This window comes from Pan troglodytes, chromosome 10, assembly GCF_028858775.2.
Source record: "Pan troglodytes isolate AG18354 chromosome 10, NHGRI_mPanTro3-v2.0_pri, whole genome shotgun sequence".
Taxonomy (NCBI): Eukaryota; Metazoa; Chordata; class Mammalia; order Primates; family Hominidae; genus Pan; species Pan troglodytes.
The window spans coordinates 121,662,376-121,670,511 of NC_072408.2; the positions used below are offsets into that span (position 1 = coordinate 121,662,376).

General features: G+C 45.6%; 1 long non-coding RNA gene across 2 annotated transcripts; it reads right to left on the minus strand.

Moving 5' to 3' along the window:
• Positions 1-264: 264 nt before the first annotated feature.
• On the minus strand, positions 265-7,803 carry LOC112205016 (uncharacterized). Of its 2 annotated transcripts, none has more exons than XR_002938880.3 (3): positions 7,416-7,803; positions 4,712-4,970; positions 265-1,732 (listed from the first exon to the last, which is right to left on the minus strand). It is a non-coding gene; the product is annotated as an uncharacterized LOC112205016 (long non-coding RNA). The 2 variants fall into 2 exon arrangements; XR_002938879.3 differs by lacking the exon at positions 7,416-7,803 and adding an exon at positions 6,373-7,409.
• Between the last annotated feature and the right edge of the window lie 333 nt (positions 7,804-8,136).

An 8,136-nucleotide genomic window follows, 5' to 3' on the forward strand; every position in this document is an offset into this window, starting at 1 on the left:
GTTCTCACTCATAGGTGGGAATTGAACAATGAGAACACTTGGACACAGGCTGGGGAACATCACACACCGGGGCCTGTCATGGGGTGGGGGGAGGGGGGAGGGATAGCATTAGGAGATATACCTAATGTAAATGACGAGTTAATGGGTGCAGCACACCAACATAGCACATGTATACATATGTAACAAACCTAAACCTGCACGCTGTGTACATGTACCCTAGAACTTAAAGTATAATAATAATAATAATAATAATAATAATAAAGAGTCTGTGCTTTGAGAGACTAACAGTCTTAGGTTCAAATCCCAGTTTTTGTCCAAGACTAATTGTATTATAATAATAGGCAAGTCACTTAACCTAAGCCCCTTATTTTCTTTTTGTTTGTTTGTGTTTTGAGATGGAGTCTCACTCTGTTGCCTAGGTTGGAGTGCAGTGGCACGATCTCAGCTCACTGCAACCTCTGCCTCCTGGGTTCAAACGATCCTCCTGCCTCAGCCTCCCAAGTAGTGGGGATTATAGGCGTCCGCCACCATGCCTGGCTAATTTTTGTATTTTTAGTAGAGATGGGGTTTCGCCATGTTGGTCAGGCTGGTCTCGAACTCCTGACCTCAGATGATCTGCCCGCCTCGCCCTCCCAAAGCTCTGGGATTACAGGCGTGAGCCACCACGCGCAGCCTCTGAGCCCCTTATTGGTATTACTGAGAGAAACAGGAAGGGCACTGCAGGATGGCGTGTTAATGGACCAAAATTCCTGGAGCTACAAAGTGTTTAGAAAGGCCCCCGCATTGTTCTTTGTCACCTGTCACCTGTCACTTCATGTGTTTCCAGCAACATTAATTGAAAGTATTTCCCATTTGTGAGGCATCTGGGACACAGCATTTAGTCGAATAGCGGTCGTCCCTGCTCCTTTTGAGCTCACACTCTAGTGGGCAGATATATAAATAAGTCACTACAAAATGGTCCTAAGAGGGGAGATGTTCGGGGTGCTGTGGATGCATTTGTGGGTGCGGGAATCTCATCCAGAACTGAGAGTCAAGGAAGGCTTCCTAGGGAAAGTGATCTAGAAGTTGAGACATGAATAGTGAGTAGAAATAGGGCAGACAGAAGGGAAGAGGTGCTCCTGGTAGGAAACCCAGCATAGGCAAAGACTCAGAAGTGAGAGTGAGGAGGGCTCCTTTTAGGAAACTGACAATCAATTGAGCCTGGCTAGAATAGAAGGCAGGAATAATCAGAGCTGGGTCTGGACAGGCCAGTGGAGCAGATGACGCTAGGTCTGGGATTTCGTGTCGAGACATCAGGACTTCATCTTTAGGGACATGGGTACCTTTGAAGAATTTACACAAGACGCGCTCCAGGGCTTGTGTAGTAGTTGAAGCACAGAAGGAATCAGACTCGAATTCTGGATCAAACACAGAAAACGCTTGTAAATCTCAACTTCCCATTTTACAGATGGAAAAACTGAGTTCCTAAGAAGAAAACTGGCTTGCCTAGTGCTGCAGAGCTGGTGAATGAGGAGGCTGGAATCAGAGCCTGGGTCTTCAGATCTCAAACTAGCATTTTGCTTTTTTCTGTCCCTGGAGTTCTCCCACTCTCAGCCCCTACCTGGGCCAAATCCAGCCCCTGGCAGTTCCTCTGAACTCGGGAAGAGCTCTGATTCCTCACGTACACACAGCCACGCTGTCTCAGGAAGCTCGCAATAAATTTTTTTTTTCAGGCAACGCCTTGCTCCCATCCCTGCAAAACAATGTATTTATTATTACTAAGTCTTTTCCATCTTTGAGGAGAAAATGCGTACCACATGACTCCCCAAAGCCGAGTGGTCCAGGTTTACAAATACAGTACGTTAATAGCTTTGTAAACATTTATTCAGGATGACAGCTGAGGGAAACATGTGGCATTAATTAGAGGGCTCAGCAACACGGCCTATTAAGAGGAAGGTTAAATCTGAATTAGTTGGCTTTGCTGAGACAAGAGGCACTGGGGAGCAAAGCTCTGCTCTAATACGTTCTGACTCTGTTGACGTGGGGTGTGCTGGGGTGCACGGGGGTCTCCGCTCTTAGGGAGGAAGGCTGTGTCTTGGCAAGATGGCTGCTGAGTCACTGGGCTGCAAAATTGTCAGGGCTGGCTTCCCAAGAGGTCTCTTCCCTGAGTCCTTCAAGCCACAGGACACCCTGAGCTTGCAGCCCATCCTGGGCAGCAATAGAACAGGTCTAGCAGAATCAGCTCCTGAGGCCTGATGGGTTGTTGGGGGAACAGCTCTCTGGGCTGGGAGTTGCTGCTCCCTCTGGTTTGCAGTTCCCCCTCTCTGAGCTTCCCTAGCTTCCTGGGTTTCCATGCTGAGCGTTTGCATGGTCTCTGCCTCTGGGTACCCATGAGTGTCCCCAGTTGATGTGGGAGCCAGCCACAGAGGAAAACAGATTCCCTGTTTCCAACATTCAATAAGGTTTAGCTTACAGTAGATGCCTTTAGGACTATTTATTCTTGGCCTCATATTCATGAGGGGTCTCAAATGGAGACGTTTGAGTTTATCTCCAAATAGTCACACATCCACACACAGAAATGTCCCAAAAGCAGGGAAAAGAGGTGACATTTGTCACAATACTCCAAACGTATGCTCCATACTGGGAGTATATCCCATATAGAGAGTTATACATAAACATCCTTTTTTTTTTTTCATAAATCTTTTAATTATCTTTTTTTTTTTTTTTTTTTTTTTTTGAGATGGAGTCTTACTCTGTTGCCCAGGCTGGAGTGCAGTGGTACAATCTCGGCTCACAGCAACCTCTGCTTCCTGGATTCAAGCAATTCTCCTGCCTCAGCCTCCCAAGTAGCTGGGATTAGAGGCACCTGCCACCATGTCCAGCTAATTATTGTATTTTTAGTGGAGACAGGGTTTCGCCATGTTGGCCAGGCTGGTCTCAAAGTCCTGGCCTCACGTACACACAGCCACACTGTCTCAGGAAGTTCCCAATAAATTTTGGCCTGCCTGGGCCTCCCAAAGTGCTGGGATTACAGGTGTGAGCCCCCACACTTGCTGCACCCTGGTTTTTATGTCCCATTTTGACCTTTCTTCATCGTAAATATTCCCAGGAGCCTCTAAATACAGAAAGGACTCTCTTAACTTCTGAGAACCTGGCCGGTGGTCTAGGAATATATGTTGAATGGATGCATGAAAGAATGAGTGACCCTGGGAAGCCATGTGCCTTCTTTGGGGCTCAGTTTTATCGTCTGTATAATGGGATGATGGGCAGGGAAGGAGGGCTGGCCAAGTGGGGGCTGAGGATGCAGTGGCCTGCAGCACAGTGCAGAGCTCTGGCTTCCACTCTTCCAGCTCTGCCTGTAGGATGCTCTGATCCCTCTGTCCTGGTGCCACTCTCTTTGTTCCTCTCCTCTGGACCTTCTGATTGAGCCACCCTCCTGTCTTCTCATTGCTCAGATCAAACCCTCACTTGGCATCTGATGTGGATGGGATGATCCAGAAACAGATCCAAGCTTCCTTCCTTTTGGCACTATCTTTAAACACCCGCTTTCCCCCCTTCTCTTCTCCACTCACTATGCAGGCAACAGAAGCTCAAAGACACTTTCTCATTTAGTGGTTTTCAAACATTGTTGTTTTCCTTCAAACAAACAAAATTGTAATGTAATATCTAAAATAGACAACATAGGGCATGAAGTGTGTGTGTGGGGTGTGAAGTAGGGGTAGGAGGCCTTTCCCCTCCCTCTCCGGAATCCTCTAGGATGTTGCAGAAGCTTTTGCAAAGCCTTGATCTAACTCCTCATTGAATGGATGGAGACCCTGCCACCCAGCAGGGACAGTGCCTTGCCTAGTTGGGAAGGGCTGGGGCTAGAAGCTGGTTCTTCCCACTCTACCTTGTTCAAGAGTCCAGAAGTTTGAAAGAGCCTCAGTGGTAACTCTGGCAGCAAAGAATTACTACTCATTGGACTGGAAGTAGGGGTAGAGGGGTTATGAGAGACTGGCCAGGAGTTAGACCCCCTGGGTTCTAATCCTGGCCTTCCTACTTAGGAACTATGTGACTCTGAGCAAGCTGCCTTGCCTCTCTGTGCCTCAGTTTCCTTATTGCCAAAAAGGGAACAATAATAGCTACTTTACTGGGTTGTGGTGAGGGTCAAATGAGATGGGACACATATATTTAGCACTAGAGCCTGATACACAGAAAGGGCATTGTTTTCAAGGTGTTCAGCTTATTATCTCATGTTGAACTCATCTCATTTTTTACTAATATTTTACATTTTATATAATTAAATTACATGACATTTATGAATACAACTGGCATCAATAGGTTTGGGAACAAAGACAAGCAACTGCTGGTGATCATATAGCTCAGCTGGTGGGGGCTGGTTTGAAAGAGATTCCACCGAGGAGTCTCCCAGCTCAAGTATTTCTGGGGGTGTTAGTAACTATCAACATACAGTTGATCCTTGAACAATGCAGGGGGTTGGGGTCCTCCCTCAACCCACCCCTCTTGCACAGTTAAAAATTTGCTTATAACTTTTGCCCCCTCCCCCAAAACTTAACTGCTAACAGCCTACTATTGACTGGAAGCCTTTCTAATGGCATAGTCAATGAACTCGTCTTTTTAAAATATTATATATATATACACGATATACTGTATTATATATTATATGCTATATTATATATGTATCATATACTATATTCTTACAATAATATAAAATTATATTATTTATTCTTACCGTAAAGAAAGGTAGAGAAAGGAAAATGTTATTAAGAAAACTATAAGGAAGAGAAAATATATTTATGATTCATTAAATGGAAGTGGATCATCGTATAGGTCTTCATCCTCATGGTCTTTGAGTCGGCTGAGGAGGAGGAGGAGGAGGAAGGATTGATCTTGCTGTCTCAGGGGTGGCAGAGGCAGAAAAAAATACGAGCAGCCTCATGCAGTTCAACTCCATGTTGTTCAACGGTCAACTGTAATCCATGGAGGGAAATCTGGTGAGTAGGTCAAGAGGAGGTTGGTTAAGAGAATGTCAATAACATTGTGACCCCTGTTTCACAGATGAGGAAACCAAGACACAGAGAGGGGTGGTAACTTGCTCAAGCTCACATAATCAATTGGCTATGGACCTGAGCGGCCCTGCACCCCATGTACTCCTCTTGAGAATTCACAAGGCACATCAACACATCAAGGGCCCTGCGGTGTCCTACAGGAAAGGATCCTGTTTGATTTTGCCAATTTGAGCTTTGTCTAACTTATTTAATTATGACTTCTTATAACATCCTCTTTCCCCTTCAAAAGTATATAAAACCAGCCAGGTGTGGTGACTCATGCCTACAATCCCAGCACTTTAGGAGGCTGAGGCAAGAGGATCACTTGAGGCCAGGAGTTTGAGACCAGCCCGGACAACATGGCGAAAACCTGTGTCTACTAAAAGTACAAAAATAAATAAGCCTGGTGTGGTGGCGTGCGACTGTAGTCCCAGCTACTCAGGAGGCTGAGGTGTGAGAATCGCTTGAACCCAGGAGGCGGAGGTTGCAGTGAGCTGAGATCCGGCCACTGCACTCCAGCCTGAGCGACAGGGTGAGACTGTATCTAAAAAAAAAAAAAACACAACATATATGTGTGTATACATATATATGTATATGTGTGTATATATATATATATATATATATATATATATATATATATATATACAACCTCCTATTACACAGATATTACAAGTCCGTGGAGACCACCTGGTAAAACCATGGACTTTCATGCTTCTCACCCTGTGATATGCACGTGACTCTCCTGGAGATCTTGTTAAAATGCAAATTATGGGCTGGGCACAGTGGCTGATGCCTGTAATCATAGCACTTTGAAAGACTGAAGTGGGAGGATTGCTTGAGCCCAGGAGTTCAAGACCAGCCTGGGCAACAAAGTGAGAGCCCGTCTCTAATATTATTATTAATTTTTAAAGCAAATTCTGCCTTAAGTAGATATGGTATTATTATTATTTTTTTAAAGCAAAATCTGCCTTAAGTAGATACGGGGTGGAGCTGGCGAGCCTGCATTTGTCAAAAGCTCCCAGGGGAGGCCAATGTGGTGCTTGTCCATCCTGTGAGTAGCAACAGTCTCCATTTGCACGGTCCAATAGAAATATGTGAGCCATAGATGCAGTTTTAAGCTTTCTAGTAGCCATATTTTTAAAAAAGGTAAAAAGAAACATTTGATATTCATTTTAACATATTTTGTTTCACCCAATAGAAAAATATTATTTCAACATGTGACTAATATAAAAGTATAAAACCAGGATAAAAATATAAAATATATAGATAAAAATGTAAAAATGACACCATATATTCTCTTTTAATGTACTAAGGCTTGAAAATCCAGTATGTAGTTTATACTTACAGTATATTTTAACCCGAACCAGCCACATTTCAAGTGTTCAGCAGCCCCGCGTGGCCGGTGGCTTCGCTACCGGATCACACAGCTCTAGAACGCAGGCTGTGGTCTAAGACTGCCTAGCTTACATGTCTGGCTCTGCCACCTGTTTGTTGTGAAATGTGGTCAGTTACTTAACTTTACAGTTTCTTCATCTGTAAAAGGAGACTAACATCAAGGTCATGGCACCTGGCCGGATCATCCTTCCTATAGCTGTCAGGTTCTTCAAATCCGAGACACAACATACAGCACAGCTCTTAAGAAAGATGGTGCCGGGCATGGTGGCTCGTGGCTGTAATCCCAGCACTCGGGGAGGCCGAGGCAGGTGCGTCACCTGATGTCAGGGGTTTGAGACCAGCCTGACCAACATGGGGAAACCCTGTCTCTACTAAAAGTACAAAATTAGCTGGGCGTGGTGGTGCACGCCTGTAATCTCAGCTACTTGGGAGGCTGAGGCAGGAGAATTGTTTGAACCCGGGAGGTGGAGGTTGCAGTGAGCCGAGATCACGCCATTGCACTCCAGCCTGGGCAACAAGAGTGAAGCTCCTTCTCCAAAAAAAAAAAAGAAAAGAAAAGAAAAGAAAAGAAAAAAAGCCAGGCACGGTGGCTTACGCCTGTAATCCCAGCACTTTGGGAGGCCGAAGCGGGTGGATCACAGACTCAGGAGATCGAGACCATCCTGGCTAACATGGTGAAACCCCGTCTCTACTAAAAATACAAAAAATTCGCCGTGCGTGGTGGCGGGTGCCTGTAGTCCCAGCTACTTGGGAGGTTGAGGCAGGAGAATGGCGTGAATCCGGGAGGCGGAGCTTGCAGTGAGCCAAGATCGCGCCACTGCACTCCAGCCTGGGTGACAGAGGAAGACTCCATCTCAAAAAAAAAAAAAAAGAAAAGAAAAGAAAGAAGAAAGCAAGATGAATAAATCCAAGCTTCTGACATTTTTTTTTCTTTTTTGACAAATTTTACTGCACATCCAGGCCCTCCTTTGGTCTAGGTAAAGAGAGACTCACCTGGATTCTTCTCTCTGGGTTCTTCACTGTGTGAGCCATGGGTGACATTTTGCTTGTTTCCTGAAGTACACTTTTTTTTTTTTTTTTTTTTAGATACGGGGTCTCACTCTGTCACCCAGGCTGGAGTGCGGTGGCGTGATCATAAATCACTGCTGCCTTGAACTCCTGGGCTCGAAGGATCTTCCTGCCTCAGCCTCCCAAGTGGCTAGGGCTACAAGCATGTGCCACCATGCCTGGCTAATTTCTTTTTTCTTTTTTGTAGAGACAGGGGTGTCACCATGTTGCCTAGACTGGTCTCAAATTCCCGGGCTCAAGTGATGATCCCACCATGGTCTCCCAAAGTGCTGGGATTACAGGCAGGAGCCACCGCTCCTGGCTGGGTGCATAATTTTTTAATGGTTGACTGGCTGCTGGACGGGGAAGCAAGGGCTGGGGCCTGGGAAGGGAGGAGTTGGATAAACAGGCAGCCTGGCCTCTTCCGGGCCAAGAGTTTGCTGCAGGTGCATTGAGTAACAAAGGCCTAAGTTCTGTTCTGGGACGGCTGTGCCTGGTCTTTCAGGTATAGATAATAAACATTAGGTAAATGCATGGGCAGATTGAGCCAACGGAAACACAGCCAACAGAACCTCAGAAAAATAACTGAGATGAATGGGCCTCAGGGTTTGAAGGGCTCCTTTTATGAACCTGCCTGAGGATGCAGCCTTTTGTGTGACGTTTCCTT